The sequence below is a fragment of the Rana temporaria genome, chromosome 6, assembly GCF_905171775.1.
Source record: "Rana temporaria chromosome 6, aRanTem1.1, whole genome shotgun sequence".
NCBI lineage: Eukaryota > Metazoa > Chordata > Amphibia > Anura > Ranidae > Rana > Rana temporaria.
The window spans coordinates 183866493-183892418 of NC_053494.1; the positions used below are offsets into that span (position 1 = coordinate 183866493).

Genomic DNA, 25926 nt, shown 5'->3' on the forward strand with positions numbered 1-25926 from the left:
CTCCACGTTCAGAACATCATTTGCATAAGGTCACACCCACTTCCACTTACGCCGAGGAAATTAAGTTAGGCCGGTGCAAAGTTAGGCACAAGTGCTTTGTGAATACCCTACCTGCCTCTCCACGCTGGTCCGGCGTAGTGTAAAAAAGATGCACTGCGCCGGACCAAAGATCCGCTGATGTTCCTGAATCTGGCCCACTGCCTGCAGGCTGTTCATACACAGGGTCCTATTCAGGTACAGCTCATAACAGTGGGCCAGATTCAGGAACATCAGCGGATCTTTGGTCCGGCGCAGTGCATCTTTTTTACACTGCGCCGGAGCAGCGCAGAGAGGCATGCTAGTGATTCAGGAAACTTTTTTCCTGTCTCTTGCCCCGGCGTGGCGGATTTTACACGGCGTAAGGCGGCGTAGCGCGGCGTAAGGCGGGGTAGAATAAAATGGGTGGCTCCCTATGCTAATGAAGCGGGGAGCGTGGCGCAGGGGTCACGCCGGGGCGCATCTTAGACCGCACATGCTCAGTGACATCCAGAGGTAAATGCCCCAATCTGCACATGCTCAGAACTGCGCCCCGGCGTGATCCCTGAGCTCCGCCGACCCACTACCAAAGCCCAGTCCATGAATCAGCCCAGACTTCCGCCCTGCAGGTGCAAATGTACTGAAGCTTTTTTTTTCCAAGCTAGGTGGTTTGCATTGTGGTGGGGCAGTTATGGCTGATGAGGAATCCTCAGGTGGGCGGATGACCAATTTCAGCCCAGAGGAGAGGGCTGTAATTATTGAGGGCCTCTCCCAACATGGGGACCGCCTCTATGTGTTGTCCAGCAAGTGTTGTTGCTCAGGTCGTTTGTAACGCTGCTGCTTTAGCTGCTCTCCAGCTGACCTCTGCAAGTTTGGTGTAAAGTTACCCCTGCTTTATAAAGGGTAACTTTCCGCTGCAAACCAGAGTTACACGCACCGGGAGTAGCCTGCGCCGGCAATTCGTAATTTGCTGAATCGGACCAACTCCCTCATTTGCATATTTAAAATAGAAAAACCAGGGCCGCGCTAGTTCAGACCAGCGTAAATGGGCGCCCACGCCGCACCGGCGTGGAAAGGTCCAAACGAAAAAAAAAAATCTACGTTACGGCGTAATATTGTTTGCTGAATACGGCGCGGAGATACGCCGGCGCAAATTGGCATTTACGCCGCGCATCTCAGTCTACACCGGCGGAAATTGTTCCTGAATCTACCCCACTGGCCTGCCCTGTCCAGTTGCAGCCACCATACATTCTGGCAGGCTGCCTGCAGCAGGGCTGGACACTGCGCCTGAACTGAATGGATGACACCCAATGGGCGAAAAAACCCTGAAAGGTCATCTAGAGCTGAGGACGAACATGCCAAACTGCGCCCCTCCTGAGGATGTATGAGCATAAATTCCCCCAGTACAAGTCTCCACTGCTGAAATCCCCTCCCCTCAGCACAAATCATGTTGTGGGGATGCTTTTCTTCAGCAGGGACAGGGAAGCTGATCAGAGTCGATGGGAAGACGGATGGAGCCAAATACAGGGCAATCTTAGAAGAAAGCTTGTTAGGCCTCGTACACAGGACCGAACATGTCTGCTGAAACTGACACAGGGTTTTGCGATCTTTGACATGAAAATAATTTTCTCTCTGCACTTTGATATGCAAAGAATTTCCTGTCTGCTCTCATCCAAAAGTCAGTCTGGGCAATCTGCCAAGTTTTAAAAACATTCTTTATCAGTGGAAAATTAAGTCTAAACATTGTATCACTTCAAAGGAATAAACTTCTGTATGTAAATTAGGAACGTTTAACCACTTAAACACCAAACCTTTTTCTGACAGCTCTTTTCAAGTTAAAATCATTATTTTTTTTTTCTAGAAAATTACTTAGAACCCCCAAACATTATATATTTTTTAAGTAGAGACCCTAGAGAATAAAATGGCGGTTGTTGCAATATTTTATGTTGCACTGTATTTGCGCAGCAGTCTTTTTAAATGCAATTTTTTGGGAAAAAATTACTTTAATGAATTAAAAAAAATAGCCAGTAAAGTTAGCCCATTTTTTTTTTGTGAGAATCGTGAGAGAATCATGATCTTCATTCTAAGCAAAAAAAATCGTGATTCTCATTTTGGCCAGAATCGTGCAGCTCTAATCAAAGCATATAAATGTGTTTGAATGGACAAAAGTTTAGGTCAAAGTCCAGACCTAAACCCAATTGAGAATCTGTGGCAAGACTTGAAAATTGCTGTTCACAGACGCTCTCCATCCAATCTGACAGAGCTTGAGCTATTGTGCAAAGAAGAATGGACAAAAATGTCACCCTCTAGATGTGTGGAGATGGTAGAAACAGTCCCAAAAAGACTTGAAGCTGTAATTGCAGTGAAAGGTGGTTCTGCAAAGTATTGACTCAGGGGGGCTGAACATGTTTTAGGGCTCTTTCACATGGAGCGGACCGTTTCTGGGTCCGCTCAGTGTGTCCGCCAAAACTCAGCGGGAATCCCCGCTGAGCTGTCGGCGGATAGGGTGGTCCCCGCACACAGTGCAGGGACCGCCCTGTCTCTGCTCCGCTGTCCCCTATGGGGGACCGGATGCAGACGGACTGTCTGTCCATCTGCATCCGGTCCGTTCCGCCGAACGGAAGAAAAATAGGGTTTCTTCCGTTCGGAAAAGCGGATCCCGACTGACGCGGACGCTAGCGGATGCTCCATCCGCTAACGGATGCGTTCCCATAGGAATTCATTATAAGTTTGTTAACGGACTTGTAATGAACGGACGAATGGTCCGCTCGTGTGAAAGGACCCTTATGGTTACAGCTACAAAGATAAATAAAAAAAAACATATTGTGTATTTTAGCCTTCCAAAAAGTCTATTGCTTACCAGGATCAATAGCTCAAGCTGCAGTTTTTAAACAAGTGTGAATGCCTTATCACAGTGACACATCCATTATTAATTGACTATTTATAAGTTTAAAGAGAAACTTCACCATTATTATGAAAAATTAACATTTTTCAACTTTAAAAATTGTTCCTGTATAAAAATTAAAAACAAAACAATTTAAAGCGAAGCTCCACACAAAAGGGAAAACTCTGCTTATTTGCCTCCCACTTGCTCCCATTTCTTGGTGATCTCGCCACGGCCCCCTTCTCCTTCCCCTGCCATCGGGCCATTCACGCAGTGTGCTTGGCACATGCGCAGTAGGGAACCGGCTGTGAAGCCGCAAGGATTTAAAAGCAATGGCGGCAGCAGCACCCGAGAGGCAATAGAAAAATCGGCCAGGGTAAAGACACCACTGGATTCCAGGACAGGTAAATGTCCTAATATTAAAAGTCGGCAGCTACAGTATTTATTTATTTTTTTTCCGAAGGATCCTGGATCTCCTCTTTAATATTAGTCCAATCTTGTCTTGCTTGTGGGTAAAGTTCTTCTTTCACTGCTCGGTGCCATCTTGAATTAATTTCTGGCGCATGCACAGACATGCCACAGGGATCTTTGGCAGATCTGTGGGACCTGGCAGATCCCCACAGGGCTTCTGCACATGCTCCGGACTCCATGTGCAGACACAATGCGGACCCTTTCCAATAAAGTGGCAGATGTCCATGCCTTTTCTGTGGGATCTTGTAATCTGCCTCCTGGGATGAATGACATAGAAATCACAGGAGGCAGATTGCAGGATGCATGCGCAGAAACACTGGATCCCCATCCACAGTGTACCTGTGCATGCGCAGGGTCCGGGTAGATCATGCCCAGGAAAAAATGTCAGACCTTAAATTTATAAAAAAATTATTTACTTTGTGATTATTTCTTTTTTGCAAGTTTATAACTAAAACCAAGTTTCATAAACAAAAAGTAGGATTTTTTTTAATACAGCTTACCTGTAAAATCCTTTTCTTTGGAATACATCATGGGACACAGAGCCTTAATTACTTAATGGGTTATGTAGTCACCACAGGTGATTGGACACTGGTTAACCCAATTAAAATAAATTGAGTTCCTCCCCTATATAACCCCTCCCAAATGGAGAGTGCCTCAGTTTTGTAGCAAAGCAATAAGTGTCCCACGTTTAACTCCGAAGAGGGGCAGGAGCTCTGTGTCCCGTGATGTATTCCCAAAAAAAGGATTTTACAGGTAAGCTGTATTAAAAAAAATCCTATTTTCTTGATCATACATCACAGGACACAGAGCCTTAATTACTTAATGGGATGTCCCATAGCAATGCTAAAATTGAGGGGATGGAGGCACAGATCAGAAATAAGACCGCCATCGTGCCAGAGGATCTATACTGCTGCCTGCAGACGAAGGCGGCATCCTCATACCCTCTCACATCTACCTGGTAGACCTTATTAAATGTATGGACCGAAGACCAAGTAGCAGCCTTACAGATCTGAACCATGGAGGCCAAGTGATGCACTGCCCATGAAGCACCAACTTCCCCTATAGGACTATTCAGGTATTTATCTTTTGCTTATGCTGTTTTGTGGGTCAATTTACAGTATGACCAAATTATTGATACATGGATGTGTTTATTGGTATCATGTATGATTATCTGGTTAATCATACACTTATCTAACCCCTTTATATGTGTTTTTCCACAGAACAGGGGTTTTGTTTTCGTTTTTCGATACTCTGGTATATACCCCTTCCATATATTTTCTTTGTATCTGGATTTGATTGTCCAATTTCTGACATCATGAAATTATCATCATAGATGCACAAGCTTGGATTATTGGTATGATATTCCATTAATACCACTTACTAATCTACACACCTGTTTTATCACTTATATTGTCTATATGGGCTTTGGGCCAATACTGGTTAACTCTCGTTGTGCTTACTCACTTGCTCTTTCTCTCTTTTTTCTATTCCTCTCTTATGTATAGGAAATCCTTTCCATTTCTCCCACCCTCTATGTAGTATGGATATATATTCACACATATATCATTTTTATATATGTATCTTTCTAGAGACATATATTTTCCTTATAATTTTCCTTTTTTTTTATATATATTTTTAATAGATGACCATCGTTGGTACCATTAAAAGTGATATTTAAATAATCCCACAATATCTGTGCATACTCCCCATATGCTCGGAGTGTTTTGGATGGATGCACCTACCGCGATGCATCAGGTGACGTAACCATGCGATGTAACCCTTGTTTATCTCCCCCGTTTTTAAATAATTCAATAAGTTTGTTTCTCTTTTGTAAAATCATTATTATTGTCTTTGTATTTTATCAATGTGATATGTATTGTTCCAGATTATGAAACAATATCTACATATTAGCAAAAAATCCTGTTTGTCTCGTCCTGAGGAAGCCCCACGGCGAAACGCGTAGGCGACTTTAAAGGATTTATCCACTACCCATGATTTTCTAATCTAGATGGTTTTATTTTGATTGTATTTATTCACTCTTTATTATACCATTGCTATTGTGTGAAAGTATTTTTCCATTTTTGTAATAAATAATATATTTTATATTAGGGATGCACCGAAATGGAAATTTCAGAACCGAAACGAAACCGAAATAAAAAAAAAATTCAGTCCGAAACCGAAACCGAAAATTACTTTTCTTTGTTTTCCCCCTATTTAAATTTTTTTTTCAATAATTGTATGTATTACATGATGGTCACAGTGGCTGCGTGTGATGGGCACAGTGGCAACGTGTGTTGGCACAGTGGCTGCGTTGGATGGGCACAGTGGCTGCGTTGGATGGGCATAGTGGTGACGTGAGTTGGCACAGTGGTGACGTGTGATGGGCAGTGGCTGCGTTTGATGGGCACAGTGGGGACGTGTGTTGGCACAGTTGCTGCATGTGATGGGCACAGTGGCTGCGTTTGATGGGCACAGTGGCTGCGTTGGATGGGCACAGTGGTGACGTGCGTTGGCACAGTGGTGACGTGTGATGGGCAGTGGCTGCGTTTGATGGGCACAGTGGGGACGTGTGTTGGCACAGTTGCTGCATGTGATGGGCACAGTGGCTGCGTTGGATGGGCACAGTGGCTGCGTTGGATGGGCACAGTGGTGACGTGTGATGGGCAGTGGCTGCGTTTGATGGGCACAGTGGGGACGTGTTGGCACAGTGGCTGCGTTTGATGGGCACAGTGGCTGCATGTGATGGCACAGTGAGGCTGCAATTGATGTTTTTTTGGTAGTCAGAGAAGGCAAGCATGGCTCAATAACACACAAACGTTTTTTTAAAAAAAAAACGTTTGTGTGTTATTGAGCCATGCTTGCCTTCTCTGACTACCAAAAAAACATCAATTGCGGCCTCACTGAGCCACTGTGAAAAAATGGCAGATAACATTTTTTTTTTTTATCTGCCATTTTTTCATTAAGAAAGTGCTGGTCAGTATTAAGTTAACCACTCCCCCCCAATCCAGCCATTTCGTTTGTTAACTTTTAACAGGTTCTGTTCTGCTTACTTGTTTTAGCAGCACAGCTCCCTCCCTGCCCACATGCAGCGCTCCGAGTTCTCCATCGCCTCCGGGCGTGACGTCAGCGCGGCTCACGCCGCTGGACTGAACCAAGAGACTCCCCCATAGGAGGGGGAGTGAAGAGGGGAGTAAAAAAAACTGAAAATTGGGCTAGGAAGAGCGCTCGCGGCAGTCGGCACACAATATGTACAGTGCCACTGCCGCTGCCCGCGCTCTGTACTGCTCTGGCGGCCGCGGCTACATTTTTACAAGAACCTGCCACCCCTCCTATACGCAATGGTACCGCCCACGGAGGGCGGTCATTATCGGCAATTTTAAATGTATTTCGGCATGTCCCCCAAATTGCTATTTTCGGCCGATATGTATCGGCCACCGATATATCGGTGCATCCCTATTTTATATACTTACTTCCGCTTGCCTCAAAGTCCGACCTTTGCTCATTCCTTGGATTGTTTTTTTTTTCTATATTCTTATCATTTACGGATGTGGCTAATGTGAGTGCTCTCCTTGTGTGTCTTGTCTTACCCTCCCCCCCTCCCCCCCCTTCCCCCCCTTTTCCCTGTTTAATTCACCAACTGCTCTAGTCAAGTGTGCCTTCACCTGAAAAGGAGGGATCTTCTTTTCTAACCATAGGCCTGAATAATGACTTGTCGAATCAAACATGAATAGTAGATTTCGACGCTGCCTGGCCCTTCCCTGGGCCCTGGCAGAATAAACAGACAATCAGTCTTTCGTATCTGAGCCGTAGCTTGCAGATAAACTTCCACCGCTCTTACAACATCTAGAGAGTGTAGACCTTCTTCCTCTGCAGACTGCGGATCTGGAAAAAAAGACGGTAGGACTATATCCCTGATTCAGATGAAATCCTGAAACCACCTTGGGTAAAAAAGTCGGGTGAGGACGCAGCACCACTCTGTCATAATGAATAATCATATACAGTTATTTACATGAAAGAGCCAGCAATTCCGATACCCTCCTTGCTGACGATATAGCTACTAGAAAAAAACTGTTTCTTTGTCAAAAGACTTGGAGAAGCATGGTGTAATGGTTCAAAGGGTAATTTCTGTAAAACAGACAATACCAAATTCAAATCCCATGGGCACACATGGGACTTAACCGGCGGATTCAGGCGTAGAGCTCCCTGAACAAAGGCCCGGACTAGTGAATGAGAGGCAAGCAGTTTTTTAAAGAATACTGACAAGGCTGAGATTTGGCCCTTGATAGTGCTCAAGGCCAACTTCATATTTAAGCCCAACTACAGAAAGACAAGAATCCTATTGATGGCATACTTCCTAGGATGCCACCTTCTGGGTTCACACCAGGAAGCATATGCCTTCCATATTCTGTAGTAGATGAGCCTGGAGGCCGGGTTCCTAGCATTAACCAGAATGTATAGGACTGGACCTGAGAGCCCACGTTTCCACAGAATGTGGGTCTCAACAGCCAAACCGTCAAATTTAGACTTTGTAAGGAATGATGGAATATTGGACCCTGCGATAGTAGGTCACAGCTTAGTGGGAGAACCCAAGGTCTACCTACTGCCATCCTTACAATTTCTACGTGCCGACTTTCCTTCCCTCTTCACTCTCTGAGGGAATCGTGGGAGAAGCGGAACTGAAGATAACCAGAGAATAACGATCCCATGAGATTGTCAGGGCATCCGACCCTTGTCCAGCTTTGCGTTGAACCGGGAAGCCAACAGGTCCGCATCTGGGGTACCCCATTTCTGACATATGATTTGAAATATGTTGGGGTGTAGAGACCATTCTCCTGTACTCAGTTGCTGGCGGGTTAAAAAATCTGCCTGCCAATTTTCTACCCCTGGAATGAAGACTGCAGACAGACGAGGAATATGCCTTTCTGCCCAGGCCCGGATGGGATTCACCTCTTTGGGCATCCAGGCTTCTGGTGCCTCCTTGGTGATTGATATAGGCCACGGCTGTAGCATTGCCAGACTGAATCCAAACAGGCCAACCCTGCAGTCTGTAAGACCAAACTCTGAGGGCCAGATAAATTTCCCGAATCTCCAGAAACCTGATGGGTAGGAGCTTTTCGGCTTCAGACCACTTCCCCGTGGCAGATGCTTCTTCTAGACCGGCCCACCCAGCCAAGAAGGCTGGCTTCTGTGGTTACCAATTTCCAGGTAACCGGAGTGAAGGATTTCCCTTCTGACAGACTTTGGGGGAGCAACCACCAATTGAGACTCTGGTGAACCTTTGGAGATAAGATCATAGGAAGGTCCAGGGCCTGGATATCTTTGTTCCAAGCTGACAGAATTATGCCCTGTAACGGCCTTGAGTGAAACTGGGCGTAAGGAACAGCCTTGAATGAGGCTACCATCTTTCCCAATCTCTTGCATAGACGGATGGAAGGCCTTCTCTTTGCCTTTATCACTCGGATTACTCTTTTGCCTTTTATCTTGGGAAGTAATACCTTGCTTTGAGACATGTCTATAATCATGCCCAAGTACGCCAGCCTTCTTTGAGGCTGCAAGGAGGATTTTTCCAGATTGAGGACCCAGCCTAGGTACTCTAAACATTCCACTGTGCTGTGCACATTGTGGCCCAAGCGTGCAGTGGACTGATCTATGATCAACAGATCGTCCAGATAGGCTGTTACTGCTATGCCCCATGCCCTTAGCCTTGCCAGGGCCGGGGCCAGTATTTTTGTGAACACTCGAGGTGCTGTAGCCAGCCTGAAAGGAAGGGCCACAACTAAAAAGTGTCTCTGAACCACCACAAACCTTAGAAACCTTTGGTGAGTGGGAAATATTGGCACAGGTAGATATGCATTTCTGGTGTCTATTGATGCCAGGAATTCTCCTCCGTGAAGGGTGGAAACAACTGAACAGACAGACTCCATGTGAAAGGAGCGAATGTTCAGAATCTGATTCAGGCATTTCAGATCCAGGATAGGTCTGACATTCCTGTTTGGTTTTGGAACCGTGAAAAGTAAAACCCTGATCCCTGATCCTCTGGGGCTAACTCCATGATTACCCCTTGGAATAACAGGTGTTTCAAGGCCCACAGCATAGGCTTTCTTTTTTCTGGACCTTTAGCAACTCTTGATCTCAGAAAACGGGGTGGCGGAAGTTCTCTGAATTCTAGCTTGTAGCCCGAGGACACTGTAGAGATGACCCACTTGTCCTGAACTTTGTTCCGCCAGGCGTTTGCAAATTGCAGCAGCCTTTCCCCCCCCCCCCCACTCGGCCGACCGGGGGCATCCTTTCATAGGGAAGTTTTGAGGTTCTGCTTAGACTTTGGACCCCAAATCCTTTTTTGCCCTTGATATTGGCTCTGGGCCTTTCCCCTAGTGTTAGACTGCCTGGAGAATGAGGTTCCAGGGGCTGGAAAGAGAACACTAAAATAAAGGACGTTTACTCTTCTTTTTAACCAGCAACAGAGTAGACTTGCCTCCGGTAAACTTTGATGTATTTATCCAGGTCATCCCCAAACATGCGTTCTTCCCCCAAAGGGGAACGCTGCCAAGTATCTTTTGCAAGAAACCTCTGCCTCACAATGTTTTAACCAAAGGGACCTGCGCATGTGTACAGGGGTGTATTTAGGTTTTGTGCTGCCCTAGGCTTGGTGAAACTCGCGCACCCCCTACTTTATATATGACGCACCCCTTCCTTTTTAAGACCCGTCCTGTCATTTTCATGGGATGAGGACAGGGGGACGCAGTGGGATGAGGACAGGGTGGGATGAGGACAGGGGGACAGGGTGGGATGAGGACAGGGTGGGATAATTACAGGGGGACATGGTGGGATGAGCACAGGGGGACAGGGTAGGATGAGCACAGGGGACAGGGTGGAATGAGGACAGGGTGGGATGAGGACAGGGACACGGGTGGGATGAGCACAGGGGGACAGGGTGGGATGAGCACAGGGGGACAGGGTGGGATGAGGACAGGGTGGAATGATGACAGGGTGGGATGAGCAGAGCATCTTTTAATTTGGGGGGAGAGGGTGGTATGGGGATATGTGCAGGGGAGTGATTTGAGAGGGAAGATGATATGTGCTAGTGGGGGGGGTGCTGTCATATCTTAGGGTGCAATATTTACGCTTCCATTGAGTTTGGTGTAGAATATGCAAATGAGTAGATACGCCAATTCACGAACGTACGCTTGCCCGTAAGTAAAACGGGGGAGCTGGGGGGGGTCGGTCACTGCCAGAAGTTTTTTCACCTTAATGCATGATGCATTAAGGTGAAAAAACACGAGGGTTTACAACCCCTCTAATTTAGTTGACAAAAATATATTTTAGTCAATGAAATTAAGACCATGTGGTTAATTGCAACGTTTTTGGAAAAGGGTCAGGACATCTTTTCCACATTTCTCGTACATGGGGCAGCCCATTGAAATAAAGAGGCTGCCCTACATTTGACACGCCGCAATGTGCGTTTGGTCGTACCTGTATGTGTGAACATAGTCTAAAGGAGATTTCATCCAACAACTCAATGAAAACTATTTTGATTTAGTGAAATTTGTCCCCTGGGGAAATCGGTAATTCTGTTGCAAAATCTATTTCAATAAAATCACTCTGTTCGTCCCAAAGAGGTTCAAGTGATGATTGAATATAGCCAGCGGCAAATAGGAATAGGACAAAGCTCCAGTTCTTGGTTATTTCAGAAATTGCATTTTGTAAAGCCGTTCTCGTACTCTGTTGTCAGAAATCTCTCTCTTCCCGATCGTGTCATTTTCACGATTGTCTTTGTCATGCTGGGAGAAGTCATGGATATCAGATATCTAAATAAACACATTTACTGTACATGTAGAATAGGTTCCCCTAAAGGTTATGTTCCAACAGCAAGTGTGTTTCACTCCCCCAGGGTCCCTTGATCCAACTTTAGTATTACCCACGGCTCTATTTCATTGGTTTAGGAAAACAATTTATAGATCCCCATGCCGTTGTTTCTTTTTAATACTTGAGAGATGAACAAAAACTGCTGGTATGTGACTGATTCATAATCACAACGTATGACTTGCCTTGGGGAGTGTGTCAAAGGCCCAGGAGATCAATAAGATATTATCTTGTAGTTTGTATACAACATGCAGTCCTATGCTGGTTTCATCTACTGATCGGTGCCATGCACTTTGCTCACATCCCCCCAGGCTGAGCGCGGTGGGTGCAGAAACATAGCGGCTATACAATACTTTTATCTGCGTTCTTATTTATTGCTGAAGAATGCACGGCAACCGCACTCTATCCAACATCATCTGTGGAATTGTTTCTTTCCCAATTCAACGTTTGATACTTTCTTTTTTAAAGGAATATATTTAATATTTTCATTGTGCTCATATCTTGAGTTATTTTCCATAATTTTTCTTTCTTTTAAATTACTTTTAGAGGTGTGCACAACGAAATAAATTGCAGATTCATTTAAATAGGAAGTAAACCCTTGTTTTTTTTTGTTTGTTTAAACCCTGCAAGATAAAGTCATAATGAGCTAGTATGCACAGCGTACTAGCTCATTATGATCGACTTACCTGAGAACGAAGCCCCCAAAGTTCTCCTCCGTGCCCTCCGCCATGTCTCCGGTGATCTTCTTCCTGTAATCACCGCTCCAGCGCTGTGATTGGCCGGAGCGGCGATGACGTCATTCCCGCACATGCACGCGGGAGCCATTAAACACGACATTGCTGTGTTTAGGACGGCTATTGTTATTGCATCTGCAGGCCGTTGTCTACGGCACATGCGCCGTAGACAGCGGTGCCTGTCATTGGCAAATATCTCCTAAATCATGCAGGTTTAGGAGATATTGCTAACACCTACAGGTAAGCCTTACCTGTAGGTGTAAATGACAAAAGTGGGTTTATTATTATTTGGGTACTTATATAATGCCGTCAATTTACGCAGCGCTTTACATATACAATGTACATTCACATCAGTCCCTACCCTCAAGGAGCTTACAATCTAAGGTCCCTAACTCGTATAGCAAAGTAGAAAAGAATGTCTGGACAGCCGCACTCTGAAAAAACCTCTTGGTTGCCTTCTATTGGTAAAAACTTTTTAAACACCACACATCACAGCAGAAAATTAGGGAGTGCAGCTGACGCGTTTGACACTATTAATTAGTGCTTAGTCATAGCAAACAAGAGGTTTTTTCAGAGTGCGGCTGTCCAGACATTATTTTCTACTTTGCTTCATGCATTGCCGGCACATGGGCTTTTCTGAGAAGACACCGTTTGTTCCATATACCCATCTGGAGCGGTAACTACAACTTCTCTATTTCGTTTTGGCCCTAACTCATATACTAGGGCCAATTTAGGCAGAAGACAAGTAACCTACCAGCATATCTTTGGAGTTTACAACCACTTTAAGTTAACCACTTAAAACAGAGTTCCGCCGAATATTTTTTCTTTTTTTTTTTTAAAGTCAGCAGCTACATTTACTGCAGCTGGTGACTTAAAATAAGGACACTTGCCTGTCCAGGGCGCCTGCAATGTCCTCACCCAAAGCCGATCTGTCCCTCGGCTTTAGGGTAGAGGCACTGGCATTTTCAGTAAGGGAATCAGGAATTGAAGCCTTGCGGCTTCACAGCCTGATTCCCTACTGCGCATGCGCGAGTCACTCTGCACGATCCCACTGGTCCCTGTCTGTGTGTCTCCCAGAAGACAGCGTTGAGGCGGAGGAGGGGTCGGACATGGAGTAGATCACCGTGGATCATGCGGCAATCTATGCCCGGAAGTGGGAGCAAATATCTGTATTAGACAGGTATCTGCTCCCCCCGAAAGGTGCCAAATTTGTCACTGGAGGGGGTGGGGGATTTCAAAAAGCGGAAGTTTCATTTTTGGAATTTTTGGGAACTCCGCTTTAAAGAGTTCTGTGGGAAATCGTTTTTTGAGTAGGTGCATCTACTGGTTTTAAGATTATTAAGCATGTACTCACTTGTCTGTAATTTCTATGCATCCGCAGTGTCATTCGGCCGTAAATGATGATTTATAAAATTTCATCCAGGAAAGTTTCATCTTGCTTGTGGGCATTGTGAAGCCCACTAACAAATACTTCCGGGAATCGGTGAATGCCGATATCCCAGCATTTACCGCTCTAATGGCATTATTTACCTCTTTGCCATTAATTAAAATGGCGGAATTAGATCCGCCCTCGTCACGTGACCTGCTTCTTGAGTCATGTGACGATTAAAATCTTTCGTTTTTCGGCGTGATTACTAGTCTCCTGGAAATCATGACGCTGTGCTCCCAGGAGACATAGCGAAAGACTCCAGGAAACACTCGGGCACTCAGAAAGGGAAGCGACACGCCCACTCCCGCGGGTGACAGACCCAGAAGTGTCTGCATATAAAACAAAATTAAAGGTATTTAAATGCTTAAAAAAATTTGGGATAGCGAAATGTTTATCTACATTACTATCTGTTCTGGATAAGCTATACTTTATATTTAGGGTGAACCTCTACTTTAAGGACCAAGCCTCTTTCTGCGATTTTGGTGTTTACAAGTTAAAAACTTTTTTTTTGCTAGAAAATTACTTATAACCCCCAAACATTATATATATTTTTTCCAACACCCTGGAGAATAAAATGGTGGTTGTTGCAATACTTTCTGTCACACCGTATTTGCACAGCAGTCTTACAATTGCTCTTTTTTGGGGGAAAAAATAATTAAGACAGCAGTATTTTTTTTTTTATATATATATATATTGTAGAAGATAATGTTACGCTGTTTAAATTGATACCCAACATGTCACACTTCAAAATTGCCCCCTCTCGTGGAAATGCGACAAATGTTTATCCTTAAAAATCTGAAGTGGTTAATTGACATCAGAGTTGTGGAAGTTTGGCAAGATTCTGTAAATGTTTTGCAGCCTTTCATCATTTAAGCTGAATTATAGCAAATGTATTTGTTTATAAAATGTTGCAAAACAGAATGCCTCTAGATATGATTCATGTCACAGACACTTTGCAGTATGCAACATTGAAGCAATACCCAAACTGTAGTTGAACATTTCCTATGTCAGTCGCCTTGACTCAATCAGGAGGAGCATGCAAGAATATTTTTTAAATGTCAAATTCTCACCCGGAAATCTTGGACATCTCCCACTCATCTGCACTTATAACAAGGATAAATATGGAAAGTCTGTAAACACAAATGCGTAACTCCCCAGGTTGTGTAATAGGTCTTCTGTTTCCTAGAAGTAACCTGAATCAAGGTGGCTGCAATGGTGCTCATGGGAGCTCATCCAGGAGCCTATTGGGGCCATGTCACATGATAACTTTCCTAACTGCCAATCAGGCCCCATGCACATTGGGTATTTAGCCCCATTGTAGGAGGTCCTGGAATTGTGGTGCAGGCAGAAGGCACAGATGCATTATCCAGCCCCACTGTCTCCTGCAGCCAACATGCGTTGTTGTTGTTGTTGTGGAAATTTGAAGATGTATTTAATATGTATTGTCATAATGGCACCCAGTCTTAGTACTTCCCCAACCCGCTCTAAAGAGCTGACTGGGGCAGTCTGAGACTGGTTGAATCTCGTCTAGTAGTAGAAAATGTCTTGAGGTTGGAGTGTGATGTTTGCGGCGTGGGCATATGTCCGCCGGCGAGGGACCCTCTGTGCATTTAGCATGGACGATCGTTGAGGAGGGGATACGCTCACTCCGCAAGGACACTAGTGGTTATAGACAGATGTGCGCTCTTATCTCGGCTATGTCTGATCAGCATGGTTTGGGATTTGTAGAGTACGCCTGTAGATAGCCTCCATTCCACCTACAATAATGGTATAATCTGGATATGCGTTATTCTATGGAATGTCGCATATTAGGGATTCTATCAGAGATAATCTGAGAGTTTGTGATCGTTTCTGGGGTCAGGGGAGGCGAAAATGCATTCCCTGCCCAGACACGCCTGTAATGGACCTTGGAATGCTGAAGGGTATCTCTTTGAAATCTGTTACACAGTGGGGGGTCTTCTGCTCTGTCTTAAGGCCAGACGGCTCCATTGTTCTGTGTCTGGCTATTGTGTACATTGATTACCCCCTGGGGCTTCTGCCTCAATACACATAACAGTCCCTCCATTCAAGCTATCGGACCAATCCCTGCTGACTCATGTTTAAGTCCTCATTTGCATGGTTATGAGGACCTGAAGGAGAACTCGATGTACTTTACAATTGACCAATAGGAAAGCGATTGTTGGGGGCGGGATGTTCCAAATTCTGTTTAAAAGTGTGTTGTGTACTTTCAATAAAGGTCTTACTGTTTGAACTTACATACAGCCTGCCTGGTGTTTGTTCTAATGGATCCCGAACGGCACATAGCTGTAGTTCGGATCACGGAGCCTTGGATGACCGAACCATCAGACGTTGCGATCTGCAAGCTGACTCAATAGTAGCAGAGGAGTGTCGGGAGAGCGGAACCGAGCGAGCAAGGGTCTCGTTACAACACCCATAAGACTTTAGCCAGCATTGTATGTATTCCATTCATGTATTGTATTCATTGTATTGTATTGTATTGTATTGTATTGTATTCATTGTATAGGACATCCTGTTAGAGGGATGCCTATATATGGTGCTTGTTATGTGGAGAGGACATCCTGTGATGACCACTCCCATGGGGGAGGTGATTAACTGGTGGAATGATCACTTCCTGTTTGTGAGAATAAAGGAGCTGTGAAGCAGACTTTTCGGGGCAATGATGGCGAACTGAGAACAAGCTGATGGGTGATAGTGTCTTATTGTATGAATGGAAGGAGATGAATGGTGAGTGAAACTTTTAGCTTAAAAAGGATTATTTCACGAAGACAAAGTGTGTTACTATTAGAGACACGATATCTGGCTGTGTGCTCTGCACTGCCTGCCATGTTCTGCAGCCCATGCAGGCAATGCAACGTACCCGAATGTTGCTTCCGGGTTGAGGGCACGGGATTGTACACAGCGGGAGTCTGTCATTTAGTCACGCCCTATGATTTATTGGCCAGGACCTGTTGATCGGCTGTTTCTATTCACAGCCCCAGAGCCCTGTGTTGTACAATCAACACAGGGCTCTGAACAGAGGGGTCAATCTCTGTTTGTTATCCTTGCAAAGCAGGGATAAAAAGCAAGGAGATTGGTTATTAAAAGCAGCACATAATACACACATTACACATTATTAGGCACACGTTCAAGCCCTTGATCGCCACTAGATGTTAAAAGGGTTGTAAAGCTTCATGGTTTTTCCACCTTTATGCATTAAGGTGAAAAAACACCTTGCACTCTCGAGCCCCCCGTTGTACTTACCTGAGTCACAAAAAGAGTTTCCCCCCCAGCTTGAGGCGGCTCTTCATTGGATATTGATAGCAGCGCAGCCGTTGGCTCCCGCTGCTGTAAATAAAATCAATGACGCCGGGGGCGAGTGCTATGGCTCGCCGACTGTATCACGGGAGCACGCCCGCAAGCTAACCCCCTTAGGAAAGCGCTTCCCAGAACTGGGGTTAGCTGTTGTGGGGAGGAGCCAAGACAGCCGTCAAGGGACCCCAGAAGACGAGGATCGGGGCCACTCGATCAAACGAACTGCAGTGTAGTTAAAGGGGTTGTAAAGGAAAAAAAAATGTTTCCTAAATAGCTTCCTTTACCTTAGTGCAGTCCTCCTTCACTTACCTCATCCTTCGATTTTGCTTTTAAATGTCCTTATTTCTACTGAGAAATGCTCACTTCCTGTTCTTCTGTCTGTAACTCACCACCGTAATGCAAGGCTTTCTTCCTGGTGTGGAGAACGCCTCTTAGGGGGGAGGAGGTGAGCAGGCAAGTCAGGACACTCTCTACTTTGCAGATAGAGAAAGGAGCTGTGTGTTAGTGGGCGTCCTGGCACTCATAAGGCACCTGCGGAGGGACAGAAGCGTCCCTGGTTTCACTAACCCTACGTCCGCATGAAGGTCTGCCCCCGCCCATTTCTCGGGGTGGGGAGGACGTCTTCACGAATGCATTGCTCGGGGGAAATCTCTGGTCCCTGACCGGTGGGTTTGCGAGATAATTCCCGCGGGGTACAAGATAGGTTTTTTTTTTTTTTTTTCTCTTGTCCACCGAACAGATTTTTTTTTCCTCCAGCTTCAGCCGGCCCATCCGGAAGCCCTGTTTGGGGCGGTTCAGGATCTGCTAACTCGCGGGGTGATCATACCTGTTCGATCGCCATGACAAAATGGCGATCGAACTATTTCCTGCTGGCTCTTATAAATGACAAGTCCAACAACCAATCCGTCACCTCTGATGAAGCCACGTGACGTGGCGTAACATGTAAGGGACGGACTGCTCTTTAAGCAATACATCAGTAAGCTGTCATCAGCTGTTTTTTTCAGTTTCGTTTTTTCTGATCTTTTAAAATGCACTTGTTAGCGTTTTTATTAATAAAATAGCCTTGGTTTACTACACTATGGGAAGCAACCTTTTTATTTCCCCATGCTGAGCACCACCGCTGCCAAATAGAAGTCTGGAGCCTACAAACATAGGATTACACAGGACGCCTTGGACATCCAGAGCCAGTTGCAGATTCAACAACACCTCTTGTGGATATCCATTTAATCAAGGCTTGATTACTACCTTGGGAAGGTAAGCGCATTGTGAGCTCACATTATTTGAAGATCTACATGAGAAGATCCTAAACACACTATTCTATCACTATTGGAGAAGTTTTTTTCTTTTGGAACTTCCTACACTTTTATGCACTTAATATCATATAGGCTGCACTGCTAGCCTATTATTCCAGGACTTATTTAGGCTTCATATTTATGTTTGCCTGCTGACTTTTGCAGCTATTCTTGTGCATATTATTTTTTCACTGGCCACTTGCAGGCTGAACGATTTTTTCATTATGGATGTTTTAAATGTTATTTCTAGCACTTTGTTTCAATTTTAGTTCATTATCAGTGTACACTGATTAACACTTTGATTACTTAGTCACATTTATTGCGCTCGTCACTTTACCTTTCACAATTTTATTGTATTTTTATTCGATATTTATACATTATTAGATTGAGCAGCATCATCACTTTAGTTTATTATTATTATTTTACTTTACATCTCAAGGTTTACTAGGTAGGCGCAAGAGCACCCTCACTTTATCATACCTGTTCTGTTGCAGGAACGGTTTCAGAGGTTTTTACTCAGATCTGTTTGTAGTGCCTAAGAAGGATGGGGTCCTTCCTTCCTGGACCTCAAGGCCCTCAATTGTTTTGTGTACGTACAAAAGTTCAGGATGGAGTCAGTTCGCTCTGTGGTTGCTGCTCTCCATCTAGGGGATTTCCTGGCATCCTTGGATATCAAGGATGCATACTTGCTTGTCCCCATATGCGCCAGCCATCATTGATTTCTGCGCTTTGCGGTCAGGGGAGACCACTATCAGTTTATGGCTCCCCCTTTTAGCCTGGCATCGGCACCGGGGGTGTTCGCCAAGGTGCTCGCCCGATTCTGGCCCTACTGAGACAGTGTGGCATCGATGTCGTGGGCTACTTGGACAATCTTCTTCTGAGGGCCACTTCAAGCTCGGAATTAGAGGTGAGCGTGGCTATGACCTATCAGGCCCTCCGTGACTTTGGTTGGATGCTGAACTCTTAGAAGTTAGTACCGGTGCCGTCTCAACGCCTAGTGTATCTGGGGTTGATTCTGGCCTCCTCGGAGGCAAAATATGTTCTCTCTTCGGGCTGCGGTGCGGCAGCTGGCATCCCAAAGTTGATCGTCATTCCGCTTTGCTTGCGAGTCCTGGGTCTCGTGGTAGCCTCCTGTGAGACGGTACCGTGTGCTCAATTTCACGCTTGAGTGTTGCAGGGGGAAATTCTGTCCAGATAGGACAAGTGTCCATTGTCCCAAGTTTGTCAACTCCGGGTGAACCACCTAGTCAGGACCTCCCTGGTTTGGTGGCTTGCGTCACTGGCACTTCTGTCAGGGATATCGTTCCTTCCTTTTCACTATATGGTGAATCCTGACGGACGCCAGCCTTACCGGGGGGGGAGTAGTAGTTTTGACAGCATGGCTGTTGCAAGCCTGGTTTTTCGGGGACGAAGCCTGTCGTTTTCGGTGATTGCTATCATGTTGAGGGCACGAATGTCGTCCTCTCTGAAGATTTACCATCGCACCTGGAAGGCTCACATCTCTATGTGTGGAGAGATGAAGTGGCATCCACAAGCTTATTCGGTTGCCAGAGTCCTGCTGTTCTTACAGCATGGGGTGGACCAGAAGCTTGCCCTAAGTGCATTTAAGGGGCAGATTTTCTGCTTTGGCTGTCTTCTTTCAAAGACTCTCTGGTGAGTACGTTTTTACAGGGGGTTACGACGTGTGGCTCTCGGTGCTTCAGGATCCACCGGTTGAGTACATTACGGAGTTTCCCTTACTGGCGTTTTCTCAGGAAGTGGTGGCTATTGCTTCAGTTAGGCCGAGTACTCACGAGCAGACATGTCCGATGAAACCGGTCCGCGGACCGTTTTCATCGGACATGTCTGCCCGGGGACTTCTGTTCGATGGCTGTACACACCATCGAACAGAGGTCCGCGCGTAAACAATACGCGGGGCGTGTCCGCGGTGTCGCCGCGACAATGACGCGGCGACGTGGGCGGCCTGCCTTTAAAATGCTTCCACGCATGCGTCGAAGTCATTCGACGTATGCGAGGGATGGCGGGCGGCCGGACATGTACGGTAGGTCTGTACAGACGACGTACATGTCGGGGGGACAGGTTTCCAGCGGACTGTTTTAAAGCAAGTCCAGGAAACAGTTGTCCGCTGGAACCCTGTCCGATCCACCCGAAAATGGTCCGCTCGGGCCTACACACGGCCAAACATGTCTGCTGAAACTGGTCTGCGGACCAGTTTCAGCAGACATGTTTGGTCGTGAGTACGGGGCCTTAGACGTGTTTCTGAGCTGGCAGTCTTGTCTTGCAAGGCTCCATATCTGGTCTTCCACAGAGTTCTGGTAGTGCTGCGTCAGCAGCCTTCTTTTGTTCTTCTCTTCTTAAGGTCGCTTCGACTTTTCTTCTTAATGGGGACATTGTGCTTCAATCCTTGTGTCCTCTCCTGTCGCATCCTCTCCTGTCGCATCCTAAAGGGGCGGCGTGGCATTCCATGTATGTTGTCCGACCTCTGAGAGTATACATGTCGGCCACTGCTCCATTCTGGAGTTCAGACTCATTGTTTTTTTCGGTGGCTGGTCCTAGGAAGGGCCTGGCGGTCTCATTGGCCACCATCTCTAGGTGGATCCCTCGCATCGTGCTTCAGGCTTGCACCATGAAGTGTCAGACGCTCCCCTTTCCTGTCACGGCTTCATCGACCAGGGCAATGGGAGCCTCTTGGGCCTTCCGACGTCGAGCATCTGTTTCCCAGGTGTATAAGGCGGGCAGCGGCGACCTGGTCATTCGTTCACACTTTCGCTGAATATTACAAGGTTGATGTGAGTGCATCTTCGGATGCTTCCTTCGGCCGCAGGGTTTTGCAGGCGGCTGTTTTTAAAAGTTGCAACTCTGTTTTGCTTTGGGGTGAAGTTTTTGTTTTTAATGCTGTTTCCACCCCTCGTTTTTTTTTTTTTTTTACACTGCTTTGGGACGTCCCACTTTGTCAAGATTGATGCTGTGTCCTTCCATGAACGAAATAGAAAATAGGATTTTTGTACTCACCGTAAAATCCTTTTCTCTGAGTTCATGGACGGACACAGCACCCACCCCTCCCTTTTTTTCTATGTTTGTACTGCTTTTTGTCGAACTGAGCTGCATGAGGCAGGGAGAGGGGTTGTACCTAGAGGGGCCGCTCTTGGGGCGGTACTGTATATTTTTTTTTTATGTGTTTAAACATTTAACCTGTTTCTGCCTAGTCCTCTCCTGATTGAATATTTCTGGGGAATGGAATGGATCGTGTCTGTTGGATGGTTGGAGTGTCAGATAAGCTGTCGTGGTTGATGGAATGGGAATATCGTAAACGGTGGTGACCGTTACACCCACTTTGTCAAGATTGATGCTGTGTCCATCCATGAACTCAGAGAAAAGGATTTTACGGTGAGTACAAAAATCCTATTATTTTATATATAAATTTATTATAAATATATATTTATTGAAGAGGTGTAATATTCTCATAAAACATTGTTAATTTAGAAAATTATTGGCGTTTTTAAAAGTAAAAACATTATATATATAAATAAAGACCTGCATTACTTTTATCACTAGATTGGGCAATATATTATCGCTTACAGTGCCTTGCGAAAGTAATCGGCCCCCTAGAACTTTGCGACCTTTTGCCACATTTCAGGCTTCAAACATAAAGATATAAAACTGTAATTTTTTTTGAAGAAACAACAAGTGGGACACAATCATGAAATGGAACGAAATTTATTGGATATTTCAAACTTTTTTAACAAATAAAAAACTGAAAAATTGGGCGTGCAAAATTATTCAGCCCCTTTACTTTCAGTGCAGCAAACTCTCTCCAGAGGTTCAGTGAGAATCTCTGAATGATCCAATGTTGACCTAAATGACTAATGATGATAAATAGAATCCACCTGTGTGTAATCAAGTCTCGTATTAATGCACCTGCACTGTGATAGTCTCAGAGGTCCGTTTAAAGCGCAGAGAGCATCATGAAGAACAAGGAACACACCAGGCAGGTCCGAGATACTGTTGTGGAGAAGTTTTAAAGCCGGATTTGGATACAAAAGATTTCCCAAGCTTTAAACATCCCGAGGAGCACTGTGCAAGCGATAATATTGAAATGGAAGGAGTATCAGACCACTTTTTGGCAACAATGCAAAACGTTATGTTTGGCGTAAAAGCAACACAGCTCATGTCCCTGAACACACCATCCCCACTGACAAACATGGTGGTGGCAGCATCATGGTTTGGGCCTGCTTTTCTTCAGCAGGGACAGGGAAGATGGTTACAATTGATACGAAGATGGATGGAGCCAAATACAGGACCATTCTGGAAGAAAACCTGATGGAGTCTGCAAAAGACCTGAGACTGGGACGGAGATTTGTCTTCCAACAAGACAATGATCCAAAACATAAAGCAAAATCTACAATGGAATGGTTCACAAATAAACATATCCAGGTGTTAGAATGGCCAAGTCAAAGTCCAGCCCTGAATCCAATCGAGAATCTGTGGAAAGAACTGAAAACTGCTGTTCACAAACGCTCTCCATCCAACCTCACTGAGCTTGAGCGGTTTTGCAAGAAGGAATGGGCAAAAATTTCAGTTTCTAGATGTGCAAAACTGATAGAGACATACCCCAAGCGACTTACAGCTGTAATCGCAGCAAAAGGTGGCGCTACAAAGTGTTTTTTTTTATAATTGCTTCTTTTCTTTATTATAACAAATTACAACACATACACAAAAAAAGAGGAAACATAAACAAATAAAGATAACCAATAAAATACAAAGCGCTACAAAGTATTAACTTAAAGCGGGGGTTCACCCTTAGAGGGCACTTTTTCCCCTTAGATTCCTGCTCGTTTTCTCTAGGGGAATCGGCTATTTGTTTTAAAATATGTGCAGTACTTACCCGTACTTACGAGACGCATCCTCTCCGTCGCTTCCGGGTATGGGCTGCGGGAATGGGCGTTCCTTCTTGATTGACAGTCTTCCGAGAGGCTTCCGACGGTCGCATCCATCGCGTCACGATTTTCCGAAAGAAGCCGAACGTCGGTGCGCAGGCGCAGTATAGGGCTGCACCGACGTTCGGCTTCTTTCGGCTACGAGTGACGCGATGGATGCGACTGTCGGAAGCCTCTCGGAAGACTGTCAATCAAGAAGGAACGCCCGCTCCCGAAGACCCATACCCGGAAGCGACGGAAGAAGATGCATCTCGAAAACGGGTAAGTACTGCTCATATTTTAATACAAATAGCCGATTCCCCTAGACCGAATCTAAGGGGAGAAAAAAAATTTTTTAATAAATGGGTGAACTCCCGCTTTAAGGGGGCTGTATAATTTTGCACGCCCAATTTTTCAGTTTTTTATTTGTTAAAAAAAAGTTTGAAATATCCATTAAATTTCGTTCCACTTCATGATTGTGTCCCACTTGTTGTTGTTTCTTCAAAAAAAAAATTACAGTTTTATATCTTTATATTTGAAGCCTGAAATGTGGCAAAAGGTCACAAAGATCAAGGGGGCCGAAGACTTTCGCAAATACTTTCGCAAGGCACTGTATATACTGTATAATAATACATTTATATATGTAACTAACAAGACTGAGTGTCGGTTCACACTACAACGACATGAAAGTTGTCATGACTTTGCGAGGCAACTTCAAGTCGCCTCCAGGACAGGCAACTTTGCCAGTGGCCAATTAAACAATAATCAGCTCCTGTGGGAGGGAGGGGTTTGCCTGAGAAAACTATTTTCTTTTCCTGTAAAGTTGCTTTAGTTAAGACACTACTCCGACTTTGGAGGCAACCTCCATTGAAATCAATGGGTACAAGTTGCCTTGAAGTAGTACAGGAACCTTTTCTAAAGTCGGACCGACTTCAGTAGTGTGCATTAAGACGGCTCTCATTCACTTTAATGTCATTTCTCATGTCGTGTGACTTGGGGCGACACAAGTCGGATCCCAAGTCACGGTAGTGTGAACCGGCACTAACAGTGGCATATGTAAAAAAACAAAAACAACAACAGAGATATGCACAGAAACTGAGCAGCAACAATCTCTAGGAGCAGAACTCAGGCTAAGAGTCTGATACTTTTGCTTAAGTGCAGCCTGTATGAAGAAACATACAAAAATGTATGTGATAAAAGTAACATTATCATTATCAGTAGAGTGAGAACTTATATGTGAAGCATTGGTGGTTCAGTGGTAGAATTCTCGCCTGCCACGCGGGAGGCCCGGGTTCGATTCCCGGCCAATGCAAGCTTCCTTTTTTTTTTTTTTTTTCTTTCCTCTCTCTGAACTTCTATTTCCGACGTTAATTTTGATACCACTAGAAGTATATTCATTTATTTTCATATAAAGCACTGGTGTTTACATTGAGTTTATTCTTTATTTCAAAGCAAGAACAAAAGGCTTTGAGGACGGGCTTTGAAGAGCGGCAAAAGACAGAAAACCAGCAAAATTCCTCAGCCTGCATGTGATAGATAGAGACACTTCCTATTGTGTTAGTGCGATTGACGCAGTCAGCTGGGGGATGTAGCTCAGTGGTAGAGCGCGCGCTTCGCATGTGTGAGGTCCCGGGTTCAATCCCCGGCATCTCCAGACTTTTTCTTTTCCCTGTTATTGCTACAATTTGTTTCAAATTAGATTTGGTATACTAGGAGGAGAGGAGGAGGCAAAAGGATATCAAAGACCTGGGTTACTTCCCGTCTACAGTTTGGACAATACACTTATCATTACTGTATTATAGATGGATAAATAATCAATTTTTTTGTTTTTTGTTTTTTTAACTAGTAATCCAAAGCACACCTGGAGAAAGTAGCATACAAATGGAAAAATAATAGAACAAATATATACAGATATATATATCTGTATCTATCTCAGTGGCGGATGGTGCGCAAAATTTTTAGGGGGGTGCAAACTGAAAAATCAAACTTTTAGTAATTTAGTCATTTATCAGGAGATTATGTATCATTACTGCTAGGTAAAACTGTGGCCGTCAATTTCAGCCTCACTGTGCCCATTATGAGGGGGTTCCACCTCTCCTGTACTGCGTTCCCGGGTTTGTACACCTGCTGTGCTCATTATGAGGGATTCCCAACATCCCTGTGCCAAGTTCCCAGGTCTGTAACCTGATGTGACCATTATGAGGGGTTCCCACCATCCCTGTACTGAGTTCCTGGGTCTGTACACCTACTGTGCCCATTATGAGGGTTCCCACCATCCCTGTGCTGAGGTCCCGGGTCTGTACACCTGATGTGGCCATTATGAGGGGTTACCACCATCCCTGTGCCAAGTTCCCGGGTCTGTAAGCTTATGTGCCTATTATGATGGGTTCCCACCATCCCTGTGCTGAGTTCCCGAGTCTGAAAGCTTATGTGCCTATTATGATGGGTTCCCACCATCCCTGTACTGAGTTCCCGAGTCTGTACACCCGCTGCTCCCATTATGAGGGGTTCCCACCATCCCTATGCTAAGTTCTTCTTTACAAGTGTGGTCTCAGATCTGGGCATTCCTCTTTAGGGGTCCAATCACTGACTGACACCCTCTCCATCCCAGATTACTTTTTATCTCTTCCAACCTGTTGAGCAGATAAGTACATTCTCTGCACTCATTTAAGGTGGCCAAAGAATAGATGATTTCTTTTTAATTTCATTCCTACGACCACCTTAAATTAGTGCAGAGAATGTTCTGATCTGCTCAACAGTTTGGAAGAGATAAAAAGTAATCTGGAAAGGAAAGGGTGTCAGTCAGTGATTGGAATGGTCAGATCCTAGGCGGCAGGATGTGAACAGTGATCTAGATCTATAAAAACAGAAGATGGTGAAGGAGGAGGGGGATCTGTGTGATAGGGAAGGTGTACAGACATGCATTACACAGAGAGAGAGGTGATTATGGTGAAGTAAAGTTGGAGATTAAAAATGCTGCTGTAAAGTCACTCAGGACAGTGATAATAGC

General features: G+C 45.0%; 2 non-coding genes across 2 annotated transcripts; both read left to right on the forward strand.

The window, feature by feature from the left end:
• The first annotated feature begins 24157 nt into the window (after positions 1-24157).
• On the forward strand, positions 24158-24228 carry TRNAG-GCC. The gene has a single exon. It is a non-coding gene; the product is annotated as a tRNA-Gly (tRNA).
• Positions 24229-24498: 270 nt separating this feature from the next.
• Positions 24499-24570, forward strand: TRNAA-CGC. The gene has a single exon. It is a non-coding gene; the product is annotated as a tRNA-Ala (tRNA).
• Positions 24571-25926: the final 1356 nt, after the last annotated feature.